The following is an 18,633-nucleotide window of genomic DNA, read 5'->3' as shown; positions in this document are numbered from 1 at the left end:
GAGATGCTTCTTACGGAGCCACTCCTTAGTTGCCCTGGCTGTGTGTTTCGGGTCATTGTCATTCTGGAAGACCCAGCCACGACCCATCTTCAATGCTCTTACTGAGGGAAGGAGGTTGTTGGCCAAGATCTCACAATACATGGCCCCATCCATCCTCCCCTCAATATGGTGCAGTCGTCCTGCCCCCTTTGCAGAAAAGCATCCCCATAGAATGATGTTTCCACCTCCATGCTTCACAGTTGGGATGGTGTTCTTGGGGTTATACTCATCCTTTTTCTTCCTCCAAACACGGTGAGTGGAGTTTAGACCAAAAAGCTATATTTTTATCTCATCAGACCACATGACCTTCTCCCATTCCTCCTCTGGATTATCCAGATGGTCATTGGCAAACTTCAGACGGGCCTGGACATGCGCTGGCTTGAGCAGGGGGACCTTGCGTGCGCTGCAGGGTTTTAATCCATGACAGTATAGTGTGTTACTAATGGTTTTCTTTGAGACTGTGGTCCCAGCTCTCTTCAAGTCATTGACCAGGCCCTGCCGTGTAGTTCTGGGCTGATCCCTCACCTTCCTCATGATCATTGATGCCCTACGAGGTGAGATCTTGCATGGAGCCCCAAATCGAGAATTGATCGTCATCTTGAATTTCTTCCATTTTCTAATAATTGCGCCAACAGTTGTTGCCTTCTCACCAAGCTGCTTGCCTATTGTCCTGTAGCCCATCTCAGCCTTGTGCAGGTCTACAATTTTATCCCTGATGTCCTTACACAGCTCTCTGGTCTTGGCCATTGTGGAGAGGTTGGAGTCTGTTTGATTGAGTGTGTGGACATGTGTCTTTTATACAGGTAACAGTTTAAACAGGTGCAGTTAATACAGGTCATGAGTGGAGAACAGGAGGGCTTCTTAAAGAAAAACGAACAGGTCTGTGAGAGACGGAATTCTTACTGGTTGGTAGGTGATCAAATACTTATGCCATGCATTAAAATCCAAATTAATTACTTAAAAATCATACAATGTGATTTTCTGGATTTTTGTTTTAGATTCCATCTATCACAGTTGAAGTGTACCTATGATAAAACACCTCTACATGCTTTGTAAGTAGGAAAACCTGCAAAATTGGCAGTGTATCAAATACTTGTTCTCCCCACTATAGGTGTTCCTTTAGTCCAGAGGGTTATTCATATTGAATTAGTTTGACATTTCACTCACTTTGTTTGCTGCCGCTGCCACCTACAACACTTCCCCATTCACATGGTTTATGTCCTTCTTATAGGCAAGCAATGGGCCTATTAATATTATAACTTACATGAAGGGAACGATTTGGCATTTCCCATATGACTGATGAGGATCTCCATATGGCAAATGTACGGTCCCTTACTAGACGTCCGCAAATGTTTTTAAAATAGGTCGAAGGCCTCGGGTCAGACGCCAGGGCCTGCTCTTCTGGGAAGTCATCAAATGAAGTCTCTCGAACATTTGTTTCCTTTTTATAACATTTTCAATTTTTTTTAATTTTTCCTCTGTACCGGAAAATTCCACCAGATGGTGATTGGCAGCTTAATGCAAATGGCCAAAACAGCACCAAAGTGACATGGCCATTTCTCCTAAATGGAAAAGCCTTTGAAGACGGAACTTGGTGAGCACAGGTTTGACCAAAAGGGCTTTTAACCCAGAAACAACATGGCGTCGAGGCCTCAACACTTTTTGAGGTAAGACCCTTTTTCTGAGATTAAAGGTCAAAAACGGTAATTGAGCGCTAATTTGACCACTTCATGTCAAAGTACATGAACCGACTGAGTAAGGAAATAAAGAACCAGCCATTTATCTATCGTAATTTATGATAAATTGTACAATGTACAATTGGTGATGGTTAATAACGAAATGTAGTTGTTTTTTAAGTTGCAGATCCCATTGCGGCATGTTCAGACAAATCCGTTAAGGTTGGTTTCAGAGCTCTATGTGATTTCTGTGATTTTCTGAACTCACACACACATTCAATAGGGAGTAACACAGTATGTGGCTTATAGACACGCAGAGCCTGCAATAGTTACCTGCGTTCGAACTATCAAAGAACCGTCAGACCTAGAGCTCTGACATTATATATACATGTTATAGAGCTTAAGTCGAGAGTGCACAGTGAGTTATGTGGCTCTGGAAGGTTCTCAGGCCGAGAAACAGCCAAGTATATTTGCAATGACTTCAATTCATTTTGACCACTCCAAAAATTATGACATTTAGAAAAGTCCCAGAGTCACAAGACTTTGTGCATTGAATCCGCCTCGGTCCATAGCGACGGACCCTAAAGTTTCTTTCCGATAGCTCATTCAGGGATCCCGTAGCAACGCCTGGAAAAAGTGTATTTTCAGCACTAATTAAGGTTGCTGCTCGGGCTCCAAATGACCTATCGAGCCAAATCTCGGGATTCGGGGTCGCCTGAGCTAGGCCTACACATAATGTCAGAACTGGACCCCACCGAAGTGACATGCTGGAAGCAACACCAAGGAGCGATGGAGAGGAACCACTATCAATGCCCGGCAATCCTGAGTTCAACGGGCCAGTCAATTTGACATTTCTGCAGTATATTAGAGCATGTCAAATTCGTGATGGTAAATGCCCATTGTAAGACATTGCAAATGGACAGCCATGCACCTGTTTACCTGAACAGGTTACCTGTAGGTCGGGTAGGGAGCACGCCCAACACATGCCCAACCAATATAAGGCGCTCCTGGTCATTTTGGATGTTTTTCAAAACAATCTTTAAAAATCGACAGAGTCCCACTTCTCTCTCATTGCACCAATGAGCGATGGAGAGGAACAAATATCACTGCTCAACCATCCCGAGTTCAACAGGCCAGTTAACTGGGCATTTCTGCAGTATATTAGAGCATGTCCAATTCATGACGGTAAAAACCCATTGTAAGACATCGCAAATGGACAGCCGTGCACCTAGTTACCTGAATGGGTTACGAGTAGCACATTTTTGTAGTTTTTTCACCTCCATGCTTCATAGTTTTTAATGCCTTTAGGGGGGTGCAAGGGGTCCATGTCTGGGTAGGGAGCACCCCCCACCTGGGCCCATCCAATAGGGGGCGCCCCTGGTCATTTTGGATTTTTTTTTCAAAATATCTTTAATAAAAACAACAGTCCCACTTCTCTCTCATTGCACCAAATTCTTACTTCCTATGGCTTTCTATGATCAAACATGACAAATAGACCTTCTAGGTTGATTCAGAGCTTAACATAGTGATATATATAATTTGGTCAGTATAAATGCCCTTTGGACATTTCTTATGCCATTTGGAAATGGTTTACTGACTTTTGGGTTCATATATGGCAAATGGACATAACATCCTGATTTGGTACTTTCTATAATTATGTATGCCATTTAGACATTTCTTAGGCCATTTGGCCATGGTTCACTGACTTTTGGGTTCAGAAGCCGACTTCCTATGATCATATATTGCAAATGGACAAAACATAGGCCTTATGGAAAAACTCAAGAATATCAGACAAAGGTATGTTTATATGGTTATTATACAGTGCCTTGCGAAAGTATTCGGCCCCCTTGAACTTTGCGACCTTTTGCCACATTTCAGGCTTCAAACATAAAGATATAAAACTGTATTTTTTTGTGAAGAATCAACAACAAGTGGGACACAATCATGAAGTGGAACGACATTTATTGGATATTTCAAACTTTTTTAACAAATCAAAAACTGAAAAATTGGGCGTGTTCAGTTCAGTGAGGATCTCTGAATGATCCAATGTTGACCTAAATGACTAATGATGATAAATACAATCCACCTGTGTGTAATTAAGTCTCCGTATAAATGCACCTGCACTGTGATAGTCTCAGAGGTCCGTTAAAAGCGCAGAGAGCATCATGAAGAACAAGGAACACACCAGGCAGGTCCGAGTTACGTTTGCCACAAGCCACCTGGGAGACACACCAAACATGTGGAAGAAGGTGCTCTGGTCAGATGAAACCAAAATTGAACTTTTTGGCAACAATGCAAAATGTTATGTTTGCCGTAAAAGCAACACAGCTGAACACACCATCCCCACTGTCAAACATGGTGGTGGCAGCATCATGGTTTGGGCCTGCTTTTCTTCAGCAGGGACAGGGAAGATGGTTAAAATTGATGGGAAGATGGATGGAGCCAAATACAGGACCATTCTGGAAGAAAACCTGATGGAGTCTGCAAAAGACCTGAAACTGGGACGGAGATTTGTCTTCCAACAAGACAATGATCCAAAACATAAAGCAAAATCTACAATGGAATGGTTCAAAAATAAACATATCCAGGTGTTAGAATGGCCAAGACAAAGTCCAGACCTGAATCCAATCGAGAATCTGTGGAAAGAACTGAAAACTGCTGTTCACAAATGCTCTCCATCCAACCTCACTGAGCTCGAGCTGTTTTGCAAGGAGGAATGGGAAAAAAATTCAGTCTCTCGATGTGCAAAACTGATAGAGACATACCCCAAGCGACTTACAGCTGTAATCGCAGCAAAAGATGGAGCTACAAAGTATTAACTTAAGGGGGCTGAATAATTTTGCACGCCCAATTTTTCAGTTTTTGATTTGTTAAAAAAGTTTGAAATATCCAATAAATGTCGTTCCACTTCATGATTGTGTCCCACTTGTTGTTGATTCTTCACAAAAAAAACAGTTTTATATCTTTATGTTTGAAGCCTGAAATGTGGCAAAAGGTCGCAAAGTTCAAGGGGGCCGAATACTTTCGCAAGGCACTGTATATGTATAATTGATTAAAAAAAATCTAAAGACATTAAATAAAAACAGTTCAGAAAGCACTTTTTTAGAGTGGGTTGAATTTGAGGTGCTCTTTTTTTTGATTTTCAAAATTTTACCCTTAGGTCTTGACGATGTGACCATTTGCAATGTGAAAATCTACGGTGGAGTGCGCTCGCCATCTTTGGGATTTTTGTTGTATGACAATTGGCATTTGCCATATGTCACTTGCCATATGGTTTAGATGAACTTCCGTCCATGTGAGTTGTATTTGCGATTATGTATATGTTTCGTCCAATGACAATATGTTGCCATTCATTTTTGTCCATTTCATGGGAGTTTTCCCTTACATTACATTCTCCATTGCTGCGTTGGAAAGTCAAAATCAACAAATGGGCAAAGGTGAGTGTAGTTGAGATGAAAATGTACAAATATTTACTTTCACCTCATAAACTCCAATAAAAAGAGTTCACGTTTGAAATGTATAGTCTGAAATGAGAAAGGAAGGAATTCAGCCCAATGCCGTTTGGAGAATGGGAAAGTGTTGTAGGCGGCAGCGGTAGCAGACAAAGTGAGTGAAATGGAGTAGAACTAATTCAATATGGAGACTCACAGTGCATCTACAGTATCAAACAGGGCACGCCATATTCCAAGACTGTCGTCTCTGCGGAGAGAGAGCGAGAGAGAGAGAGAGAGATGCTACTGTGGAGCATACAAGAACACCAGTGTACTGGAGTTTCTTTTTCAAATATATATATTTTTTTCTCAATGCACCTAAAACTATACCATGTGTGAATAACCCTGTTTTTCAATCGGATGTTAAAAAGATGAGATACATTCTCAGCCAAATAATTTATCAGTTCTTTGAAGAAGTCTACAGGGAAAATGACTAAATCATTAAAACCAACTTGTACATATCCAAATTATTTGAAATGTGTTTTCGATACTATCATCTTACACATCAATGGTGCTTAACGGCTGTTTTAGTTATACTATTTGGTCCACCTAGGCATTGGCATGTCCAGAGCATTTTGAATGAGGGTGGCAAAGGGTGAGCACAGACCCAGTTTAGGGGGGCCATAAGATTTTCAAGTTTCAACATTTTAGTCGTCATATGGTTTGGGGATAGAAGCTGTTCAGGTGCATGTTGGTGTCAGACTTGATGCACCACTTGCCTTGCGGAAGCAGAGATGGCTCGGGTTGCTTTAGTCTTTCATGATTTTCCGGGTCTTCCTTTTACACTGCCTGATATATAGAGGTCCTGGGCGTACAGTGATGTAGTAGGCTGTCCACACCACCCTCTGTAGCGCTATTCAATCGAGGACGGTGCTGTTGCCATACAAAGCAGTGATACAGTCAAGATGCTCTCAATGGTGCAGCTGTAGAACTTTTTAAGGATTTGAGGGCCAATGCCAAACCTTTTCAACTTCTTGAGGGGGAAGAGACACTGTCACACATTCTTCGCAACTGTGCACATGTGAGTGGACCATTTTAAGTCCTTAATGATTTGGATAGTGTGGAACTTGAAGATTCTGACCCACTCCACTGCAGCTCTCGACCCCCCATTTCCTGTAGTCCACGACCAGCTCCTTTATCTTGCTCACATTGAGGGAGAAGTTGTTGTCCTGGCACCATATGCAGGTCTCTGACCTCCTCCCTATAGGCTGTCTCATTATTGTTGGTAAACAGGCCTACCACTGTTGTGTCGTCAGCAAACTTAATGAAGGTGTTGGAGTCGTGTTTGGCTATGCAGTCGTGGGTGAACAGGGAGTACAGGAGGGGACTAAGCACGCACCCCTGGTGGGACCCAGTGTTGAGGATCAGCGTGGCTGACATGTTGTTGCCTACCTTTACCACCTGGGGGCAGCCCGTCAGGAAGTCCAGGATCCAGTTGCAGAGGGAGGTGTTCCCAGGGTCCTTAGCTTAGTGATGAGCTTTGTGGGCACTACGGGGTTGAACGCTGGACTGTAGTCAATGAACAGTATTCTCACATAGCTGTTCCTTTTCTCCAGGTGGGAAAGGGCAGTGTGGAGTGCGATTAAGATTGCATCATCTGTGATCTGTTGGGGTGGTATGCGAATTGGAGTGGGGCAAGGGTATCCGGGATGATGCTGTTGATGTGAGCCATTACCAGCCTTTCAAAGCACTTCATGGCTACCGACGTGAGTGCAACGGGGTGGTATTCATTTAGGCAGATTATCTTCGCTTCCTTAGACACAGGGACTATGGTGGTCTGCTTGAAACATGTAGGTATTACAGACTCAGTCAGGGAGAGGTTGAAAATGTCAGTGAAGACACTTGCCAGTTGGTCCGTGCAATCTTTGAGCACATGTCCTGGTAATCCATCTGGCCCCGCGACTTTGTGAATGTTGACCTGTTTAAAGGTCTTGATCACATTGGCTACGGCGAGCGTTATCACACAGTCGTCCGGAACATCTGGTGCTCTCATGTTTGCTTCAGTGTTGCTTTCCTCGAAGCGAGCATGAAAGGCATTTAGCTCGTCTGGTAGGCTCGTGCCACTGGACAGCTCGCGGTTGGGTTTCCCTTTGTGGTCCGTAATAGTTTTCAAGCCCTGCCACATCCGACGAGCGTCAGAGCCGATGTAGTAGGATTCAATCTTAATCCTGTTTTGACGCTTTGCCTGTTTGATGGTTCATCTGAGGGCGTAGCAGGATTTCGTATAAGTGTCCGGATTAGTGTCCTGCTCCTTGAAAGAGGCAGATCTAGCCTTCAGCCTGATGCGGATGTTGCCTGTAATCCTGTGGGGACGCGCCGTTGATGCACTTATTGATGAAGCCGATGACCGAGGTCATATACTCCTCAATGCCATTGGATGAATCACTGAACATATTCAAGTCTGTGCTAGCAAAACAGTCCTGTAGCATAGCATCTGACCACTTCCGTATTGAGCGAGTCACTAGTACTTCCTGCTTTAGTTAATCAGAAGGAATCAGGACGATAGAATTATGGTCAGATTTGCCAAATGGACGGCAAGTGAGAGCTTTGTATGCGTCTCTTATGTGGAGTAAAGGTGTTTTTTTCCCCTCTGGTTGCACATGTGACATGCTGGTAGAAATGAGGTAAAAACGGATTTAAGTTTGCCTGCATTAAAGTCCCCGGCCACTAGGAGTGCAGCATCTGGATGAGCAGTTTCTTGTTTGCTTATGGCCTTATACCGCTGGTTGAGTGAGGTCTTTGTGCCAGCATCGGTCTGTGGTGGTAAGCAGACAGCTACCAATAATATAGATGAGAATCTCTCTTGGTAGATTTTGTGGTCTACAGCTAATCATAAGGTACTCTACCTCAGGCAAGCAAAACCTAGAGACGTCTGTCACGAGTCCGACCGAGGGTGTTTCCCTTTCCCAGGCAGGTGGCGCTCGGCGGTCGTCGTCACCGGCCTATTAGCAGCCACTGATTGTTTTTCCTCCCCCTCCTTGTATGTTGAGTGGTAGCACCTGTGTTGTTTAATTAGTTTGTCTTTATTAGACAGCCGGCCCGTCTGGTTGTTGTGCGGGATTATTTCTATGTAACCTTCGGCTCTGTGGTATAGGCACGTGTTAGTGCCCGGTCGGGATTGTTTCCCATTGTACATTTTGATTCCCTGTGTTTTGGGAACGTAACTTTTGTGAGCACCCTGTGGTGCGTTGGTGCGATTAAAAGACGCTCAGCATTGAACTCTCGGTCTCCTGCATTTGACTCCACACCCACGACACCCGGAGCATTACAGAATCCCGCACCTATCAAATTGAATGGAGTCAGCAGGAGCAGCGGCCAACCCTCTCCCATCGATGGAGGAACGGGTTCTCCACCACACCACCGTCCTCCATCGGATCGGATCCGCGATGGATCAAGTGATGGAGAGAATGGACAGATGGAGAGGAGTGGTCTCCTCTCTCCACCTTCGGCACCCACGGTTCCGGACTCCCCATCTCCCGACTCCAGCACCCTCCGTCTGACGCTACCGAGGGCTTATGATGGAGCGGCGGCGGGTTGCAAGGGGTTTCTGCTTCAGCTGGAGCTATACCTGGCCACCATCAGACCCACTCCCTCAGGAGCAGAGAGGGTGAGTGTCCTCATCTCCTGCCTCACGGGTCGTGCCCTGGAGTGGGCGAACGCAGTCTGGAATGGCCCAGACTCAGCGCGGGAGCACTACCCAGAGTTTTCCCGCCGCTTCCGTGCCGTGTTTGATCACCCTCTAGACGGGAGAACGACTATTTCACCTCAGGCAGGAGAGGAGGAGCGCCCAGGATTACGCGCTGGAGTTCCGGACCTTGGCAGCCGGATCTGGGTGGAACGACAGGGCCCTTATGGACCACTACAGGTGTAGTCTCCGAGAGGACGTCCGCCGGGAGTTAGCGTGTTGGGACACCACTCTGTCACTGGATCAGCTGATTGACATGTCCATTCGACTGGATAATCTGCTGGCTGCCCGCGGGCGTTCAGAGAGGGTCCTGTGCGTTCCACCACCCAGCCCCTCCGCTCCCATTCCGATGGAGTTGGGAGGGGCTGCGCCGAGGGGTACCGGAGGAGGAGTCCTTCCCTGCACCAACTGTGGTCGGAGAGGACACACGTCTGATCGGTGCTGGGGGGGTCCGTCTGGGAGTAGAGATGGCAGGCGGAACGCTTCTCGGTCACCCCAGGTGAGTCAGCATCAAACTCACCCAGAACCCCCTGTTGGCCACATGTTTGTCTTAACTTTTTTCCTTCACTTTTTTCCCTCTTCCCAGCATAGGGCGCTAGTCGATTCAGGCGCAGCTGGGAACTTTATGGATCGCGGACTTGCCCTTAAGTTAGTGGTTCCGCTGGTGCCGATAGATTCTCCTTTCCCCGTGCACTCCCTAGATAGCCGGCCTTTAGGGTTAGGGATGGTCAGGGAGACCACGGTCCCACTGGACATGGTGACGCAGGGGAATCATAGGGAGCGTATCAGTTTCTTTATTATTGATTTGCCTGCGTTTCCAGTGGTGCTGGGGACTCCCTGGCTGGCCCGGCACAATCCTAAAATTTCGTGGAGACAGGGGGTTCTCCAGGGGTGGTCAGAGGAGTGTTCTGGAAGGTGTTTGGGAGTTTCCATCGGTGCTACGTCGGTGGAGAGTCCAGACCAGGGTTCCACGGTGTGCATTCCCCCCGAGTATGCCGATTTGGCAATCTCTTTCAGTAAAGTGAAAGCGACTAAATTACCACCTTATCGACCGGGAAGGGATTGTACGATAGATCTCCAGGTAGACGCTGCGCTTCCCAAGATTCACGTGTACCCGCTGTCCCAGGAGGAGACGTTGGCAATGGAGACATATGTCACGGAGGCGCTGGGACAGGGGTACATTCGGTCCTCCATTTCACCCGTCTCCTAAAGTTTCTTTTTTGTGAGGAAAAAGGAGGGAGGTTTGCGTCCGTGTATCGATTATAGTGGTCTAAATGCCATCACAGTGGGGTATAGTTACCCTCTACCTCTCATCGCTACGGCGGTGGAATCGTTCCACGGAAAGCAGTTCTTCACAAAACTGGATCTCAGGAGCGCATATAGTTTGGTGCGTATTCGGAAGGGAGACGAGTGGAAAACCGCATTTAGTACTACATCAGGCCATTATGAGTACCTCGTCATGCCGTATGGGTTAAAAAATGCTCCAGACGTTTTTCAATCCTTTGCAGACGAGATTCTCAGGGACCTGTGCGGGCAGGGAGTGGTTGTTTATATCGATGACATTCTGATCTACTCGGCCACTCACACCGCGCATGTGTCTCTGGTGCGCAAGGTGCTTGGTAGACTGCTGGAGCATGACCTATACGTCAAGGCTGAGAAATGCGTGTTCTCTAAACGAGCCGTCTCTTTTCTGGAATATCGCATTTCCACCTCGGGGGTAGTGATGGAGGGTGACCGCATTAGGGCCGTGCGTAATTGGCCGACTCCGACCACGGTAAAGGAGGTGCAGCGGTTTCTGGGTTTTGCCAACTATTACCGGAGTTTTATCCGGGGTTTTGGCCAGGTAGCGGCTCCCATCACCTCACTGCTGAAGGCAGGCCCGGTGCGTTTGCAGTGGTCAGCAGAGGCGGACGGAGCATTCAACAAGTTGAAGGCGCTGTTTACTGATGCGCCCGTGTTGGCGCATCCGGACCCCTCTCTAGCATTCATAGTGGAGGTGGACACGTCCGAGGCTGGGGTGGGTGCCGTGCTATCACAGCGCTCGGGTACGCCACCAAAACTCCGCCCCTGCGCTTTCTTCTCAAGGAAGCTCAGCCCAGCGAAGCGTAACTATGATGTGGGGGACCGGGAGTTGCTAGCGGTGGTTAGAGCTCTGAAGGTGTGGAGACACTGGCTTGAGGGGGCTAAACACCCCTTTCTCATCTGGACCGACCACCAGAATCTGGAGTATATTCGGGCAGCTAGGAGACTTAACCCACGTCAGGCAAGGTGGGCCATGTTCTTCACCCGGTTCCGGTTTACTTTGTCTTATAGACCGGGCTCCCAGAACGTGAAGGCTGACGCACTGTCCCGCCTTTATGACACGGAGGATGGGTCCACCCAACCTACTCCCATCCTTCCCGCCTCGAAGCTGGTAGCCCCAGTGGTATGGGAGGTGGACTCGGACATCGAGCGGGCGTTACGGGCTGAACCCGCGCCTCCTCAGTGTCCAGTGGGGCGAAGGTACGTGCCGCTTGGTGTTCGGGACAAACTGATTCGGTGGGCTCACGTCCTACCCTCCTCGGGTCACCCTGGGGTGACGAGGACAGTGGGGAGCCTTCAGGGGAGGTATTGGTGGCCTACGTTGGCTAAGGACGTTAAGGGTTATGTCTCCTCCTGTTCAGTGTGCGCTCAGAGTAAGGCTCCTAGGCACCTTCCTAGAGGGAAGCTACGACCCCTCCCCGTTCCACAGCGGCCATGGTCACATCTGTCCATAGATTTCCTAACCGATCTCCCGCCGTCTCAGGGGAACACCACGGTTCTAGTGATTGTGGATCGGTTCTCTAAGTCCTGCCGTCTCCTCCCGTTGCCCGGTATCCCTACAGTCCTACAGACTGCGGAGGCGTTATTCACCCATGTCTTCCAGCACTACGGGGTGCCGGAGGACATCGTTTCTGATCGGCGCCCCCAATTCACGTCTCGGGTATGGAGAGCGTTCATGGAACGCTTGGGTGTCTCTGTCAGCCTGACCTCCAGTTATCACCCCGAGAGTAGTGGGCAGGTGGAGAGAGTGAACCAGGAGGTGGGTAGGTTTCTGCGGTCGTGTTGCCAGGATCGGCCAGGGGAGTGGGCACGATACATTCCCTGGGCTGAAATGGCTCAGAACTCACTACGCCACTCCTCTACTAATGTGTCCCCTTTTCAGTGTGTGTTGGGGTACCAGCCGGTCCTGACACCATGGCATCCGAGCCAGACCGAGGCTCCTGCGGTGGAGGAATGGGTACAGCGCTCCAAGAGGACCTGGAGGGCCGTCCAGGAATCTCTACGACAAGCGAGTGGACGGCAGAAGAGGAGTGCTGACCGCCACCGCAGTGAGGCCCCCGTGTTTGTACCGGGGGACAGGGTCTGGCTCTCGACCCGAAACCTACCTCTCCGCCTGCCCTGCCGGAAGCTGGGTCCGCAGTGTGTAGGGCCCTTTAAAGTCCTGAGGAGAATAAACTAGGTGTGTTATCGATTACAACTCCCTTCCTATTATCGTATTAACCCCTCGTTTCATGTGTCCCTCCTCAGGCCGGTGGTAGCTGGTCCCCTGCAGGACAGTGAGGTACCGGAGGTCCCTCCCACCCCGCTGGACATCGAGGGGTCCCCGGCGTACACGATCCGGGCCATTCTGGACTCAAGACGCCGGGTGAGGGGCCTGCAGTACCTCGTGGACTGGGAGGGGTACGGTCCGGAGGAGAGGTGCTGGGTACCGGTGGGGGACATCTTGGATCCCTCCATGTTGAGGGATTTCCATCGCCTCCCTCCGGATCGCCCTGCACCTCGTCCCCCGGGGCGACCTCGAGGCCGGTGTCGGCGCGCTGCGGGAGCCGCGCGTCAGGGGGGGGGGGGTACTGTCACGAGTCCGACTGAGGGTGTTTCCCTTTCACAGGCAGGTGGCGCTCGGCGGTCGTCGTCACCGGCCTATTAGCTGCCACTGATTGTTTTTCTTCCCCCTCCTTGTATGTTGAGTGGTAGCACCTGTGTTGTTTAATTAGTTTGTCTTTATTAGACAGCCGGCCTGCCTGGTTGTTGTGCGGGATTATTTCTATGTAACCTTCAGCTCTGTGGTATAGGCACGTGTTAGTGCCCGGTCGGGATTGTTTCCCATTGTACATTTTGATTCCCTGTGTTTTGGGAACGTAACTTTTGTGAGCACCCTGTGGTGCGTTGGTGCGATTAAAAGACTCGCAGCATTGAACTCTCGGTCTCCTGCATTTGACTCCACACCCACGACACCCGGAGCATTACAACGTCTTTAATATTAAACATCGCGGACCAGCTGTTATTGACAAAGAGACACACACCCCGCCCCTTGTCTTACCAGACGTACAGTGCCTTGCAAAAGTATTCATCCCCCTTGGCATTTTTCCTATTTGTTGCATTAGAACCTGTAATTTAAATCGATTTTTATTTGGATTTCATGTAATGGACAAAATGGTCCAAATTGGTGAAGTGAAATGAAAAAAATGAGTTGTTTCAAAAAATTAAAAAACAAAAAAATCAGGAAAAGTTGTGCGTGCAAATGTATTCGCCCTCTTTGCTATGAAGCCCCTGAATAAGATCTGGTGCAACCAATTACCTTCAGAAGTCACATAATTAGTTACAGTTTTTTCCAACTGCTTACACACAAAATCTTTTCATGTCACATTTTTGAAACCTCTCACTCAAAGTGCAAAACTACACACCAAATATCCAAAACCATAAGCTATTTCTCAGCCTGTGACTCAACTGTCAATTGAATAAAATACTTTTTTCAAATCACTACATACAATTCTTTACCTAAAACACAAAAATCTAACAGGAAGTGACTCGCTTTCCTTTTCCAAACACAACCAATCAAAATGCTACACTTATTCACCAGGTCACACACACACTCCTCACATGGGCAAACACTAATAGCTTAACTGATCACTAACCAATCACTGCTTTACTGTAGTATAGGCCTATAAATAGGTCAAAGGTCAGATTACCTGTTTTGAACAATGGATGCCAACAATGGACAGAGAGCAAGAGGAGTAGGAGGAAGAGGACGAGGGCAAAGAAGAGAAGGAAGGAGAGCCATCTCTGATGAGATTAGGGCAAAACTTGTTGATCATGTGATCAACCACAGTTTGACCATGAGAGAGGCTGGACTGAGAGTCCAGCCCAACTTGAGTCGATTTACAGTGGCGTCCATAATTTGAACCTTCAGAAATGAGAACAGGTATGCAACTATCTAATGATTATTTTAGCATTACAGTAATGTACTGTAAAATACGTATGACTGCATAGTATTGCATAAACATTTGTAACTCTAAGCCATCCATTTACTGCACTGCATTGAATGAATGAGGTTAGTTATCATGCTGTACTACATTTTTTGGTACATTGTTTACAGTTCCTATGCTGAACACTTACGGTGTTTGAATTCTGTACAGAGTGGAAATGCAAAGACATCATGGAGGATGCTTGTTTACAGATGTACAAGAGACGGCAATTATAAATATGGTTTTGGCCAACAATGCAATTAGGATTCGAGAGATAAGAGAGCATATCTTGAATAATGACACCATATTTAACAACATCAATGCTGTAAGCCTGTCGACCATACAACGCATCCTCCAACGGCACCGAGTGACGATGAAACAACTTTACAAGGTGCCATTTGAGAGAAACTCTTGACAGTCAAGAATTTGCGACATGACTTTGTAGAGGTATGTATGCAACATTACTTCCAGTACTTCAGACATACCATATTTACTCATCTGTATATCCTTTTGTCTGTTATAGAGAGCATTGGAGCTGGATGCCCATGTAATTCGCCATTAATTTATTTATGTGGATGAGGTTGGCTTCAACCTCACCAAAACTAGGCGCGGCGGAAGAAATGTAACAGGACAGAGGGCAATTACCAATGTCCCTAGACAGCGTGGGGGTAATATGCTGCCATCACTCAAAACGGGGTCCTCCATCACAATGCCACACTGGGTCCATACAACACCGGCCATATGCTCACTTTTCTGGATGCAATTTACACAATGCTTGTCCCTGATCCAAATCAGGAGCCTGCTAGATTTGTGGTTTTATGGGACAATGTTAGTTTTCACCGGGCTGTTCTGGTTCAAAACTGGTTTGCCACCCATCCACAATTTGTAGTTTTGTACCTACCCCCATATTCACCTTTTCTAAATCCCATAGAGGAATTCTTCTCAGCCTGGCGCTGGAAAGTGTATGATTGCCAACCCTATGCCCGCATGCCGCTTCTCCAGGCAATGGAGGATGCATGTGGGGATATAGAGGTTTTCTCTGTCCAAGGTTGGATACGCCATGCTAGGAAATACTTCCCTCGATGTTTGGCAAGAGAAAACGTATCTTGTGATGTAGACGAGGTATTGTGGCCAGACCCAGGCCGGAGAAGAGATGAAGCGTAGCTGCCCTCCCTACCAATTCCTGGACTGCCCCCCCACACACAATTGTCTTCTTTACTGTATTCTAAATAATATACTTTTGGTTTACATATGTTTATGGGGTTGTTGTATGCTACTGTATACAACAGTAATGTTTGGCCTAATAAATATTTTCTGTTTCTACATTGCATTGGTGTTTACAGTGTACTTGTTACCCCTCTCAGCAGATTACTTTCACTATAGAACATTGTATTGAAATGTAGATATAAGCCTATGAAAGACCAAAGAGCTTTAGATTTAGAACAACAGTGTTTACATGGTATATCCAAAAATATACTATTATGAAAGCAGTGTTTGCCATTTGATGCAAATGCTTCATTCTGACATGTGTTTATGGCATTTTGAATGCAGTGGTAGATTTTGAAGGAGATGTGAGGCAGTTTGCATTTTGTGTGCAGTTTTGGGAATTGTGTGTAGAGTTTTGAAAAAAGGAGACAGTTTTGAAAACGTGTTAGCAGTTGGAAGAAACTGTAAAGTCCACGTGTGCAATCTACGTTTCACATGATCTGTCACACGATCTCAGTATATAAACACATGTTCTGAACTGCCCCAGAGTCTGCAACACCACTAAGCAAGGGGCACCACCAAGCAAGCGACAAAGGACTTCTCCAAACCGTTCAGGGAAAAAGTTGTGGGGAATTACAGACCAGGGATGGGATATAAAAAGAAAAATATCAGAAACTTTGAACATCCCACGGAGCAACATTAAATCCATTATAAAAAAGGGAAAGAATATGGCACCACAACAAACCTGCCAAGAGAGGGACGCTCACCAAAACTCATGGACCAGGCAAGGAGGGCATTAATCAGAGAGGCAACGGAGACCTAAGATAACCCTGAAGGAGCTGCAAAACTCCACAGTTGAGATTGGAGTATCTGCCCACAGGACCACTTTAAGCTGTACACTCCACAGTGCTGGGCTTTACGGAAGAGTGTCCAGAAAAAAGTAATTGCCTAAAAGAATAAAGCAAAACATTTGGTGTTTGCCAAAGGCATGTGGGAGATTCCCCAAACATACGGAATAAGGTAATTTGGTCAGAAGAGACTAAAATTGAGCTTTTTGGCAATCAAGGAAAACGCTATGTCTGGGGCAAACCCAACATCTTTCATCACCCCGAGAACACCATCCCCAGTGAAGCATGGTGGTGGTAGCATCATGCTGTGGGGATGTTTTTCATCGGCAGGGACTGGGAAACTGGTCAAAATTGAAGGAATGATGGATGGTGCTAAATACAGGGAGGTTCTTGAAGGAAACCTGCTTCAGTCTTCCAGAGATTTGAGACTGGGATGGAGGTTCACCTTCCAGCAAGACAATAACCCAAAGCATACTGCTAAAGCAACGCTCAAGTAGTTTAAGGGAAACATTTAAATGTCTTGGAATGGCCTAGTCAAAGCCCAGACCTCAATCCAATAGAGAATCTGTGGTATGACTTAAATATTGCAGTACACCAGCGGAACCCATCCAACTTGAAGGAGCTGGAGCAGTTTTGCCTTGAAGAATGGGCAAAGATGCAAGTGGTTAGATGTGCCAAGCTTATAGAGACATACCTCAAGGGACTTGCAGCTGTAATTGCTGCATAAGGTGGCTCTACAAAGTATTGACTTTGGGGCGTGAATAGTTATGCACACTCAAGTTTTCTGTTTTTCTGTCTTATTTCTAGTTTGTTTCACAAAAAATATTTTGTATCTTCAAAGTGTTAGGCATATTGTGTAAATCAAATGATACAATCCCCCCCAAAATCTATTTTAATTCCAGGTTGTAAGGCAACAAAATGGGAAAATGCCAAGGGGGTGAATACTTTCGCAAGATACTGTACCTTCTCTGTCCTGCCGATGTTTGGAAAAGCTGCATATTATCCGTGTTGTGGTTCAGCAACGACTCGTTGAAACATAAGATATTACAGTTTTTTATGTCCTGTTGGTAAGATTGTCTTGATCATATATTATAAATTTTGTTTTCCAATGATTGCACGTTGGCCAGTAGAACGGATGCTGGTGGATGTTTACTCATTCGCCTACGAATTCTCAGAAGGCAGCCCGACCACCGCCCCCTTTTTCCGCAACTTTTCTTCACGCAAATGAGGGAAATGATTGGGATCTTGTCACTGTATTTTTGTGCATTCATATTGCCATGCCTGCCCATACCATAACCCCATCACCACCATGGGGAACTCGGACAAATGATCTAAAAAGACGTTGGATGAAGCTTATTGTATAGAAATGAACATCCAATTACCTGGCAACAGCTCTCCTGCAGTCAGCATGCCAATTACATGCTCCCTCAAATCTTGAGACATCTGTGGCATTGTGTTGTGTGACAAAACTGCACATTTTAGATTGACCTTTTATTGTCCCCAGCACAAGGTGCACCTGTGTAATGGTCATGCTGTTTAATCAGATTCTTGGGTATGCCACGCCTTTCAGCTGGATGGATTATCTTGGCAAAGGAGAAATGCTTCTTAACAGGGATGTAAACAGATTTGTGCACAACATTTGAGAAAATAAGCTTTTTTGTGCTTATGGAATATTTCTGGGATCTTTTATTTCAGCTCAAACATGGAACCAAAACATTATATTTTGTGTTTATATTTTTATTCAATGTATTTATGTAACCTTTATTTAACTAGGCAAGTCAGCTTATTTACAGTGACGGCCTACCAAGAGGCATGCACTTGCATAAGAAAGCCTTGAGGGCCTCAATTAAAAAGAGGTCGATCCCTTCAGCTTTCTATAGGCTGGGTAAACTATATTTATTTCTCAACTTTGCTAGTATTAAGCACATTGGTTCGCTTTACAACTGAAGTAACCTACCTGGCTGGCATGAAAATGAACCACAGGAAAAGCATCCTCCATTTGCTATTTAAGTGCATACGGATGACATGTCTTTTCTCCCCCTGCCCCTGTTCCGAAAGGTGCATGATAATGCCCATTCTAAATCAAAACACATTTCACACATATACTGTATGATCTAGTATACAGTTGAAGTCAGAAGTTTACATACACCTTAGCCAAATACATTTAAACTCAGTTTTTCACAATTCCTGACATTTAATCCTCGTAAAATCCCTGTTTTAGGTAAATTAGGATCAGCACTTTATTTTAAGAATGTGAAATGTCAGAATAATAGTAGAGAGTGATTTATTTCAGCTTTTATTTCTTTCATCACATTCCCAGTGGGTGAGAAGTTTACATACACTCAATTAGTACTTGGTAGCATTGCCTTTAAATTGTTGAACTTGGGTAAAACATTTTGGGTAGCCTTCCACAAGCTTCCC

This window comes from Oncorhynchus mykiss, chromosome 17, assembly GCF_057628025.1.
Source record: "Oncorhynchus mykiss isolate SJ-2025 chromosome 17, ASM5762802v1, whole genome shotgun sequence".
Taxonomy (NCBI): Eukaryota; Metazoa; Chordata; class Actinopteri; order Salmoniformes; family Salmonidae; genus Oncorhynchus; species Oncorhynchus mykiss.
Note: the sequence above shows the minus strand (reverse complement) of the source record.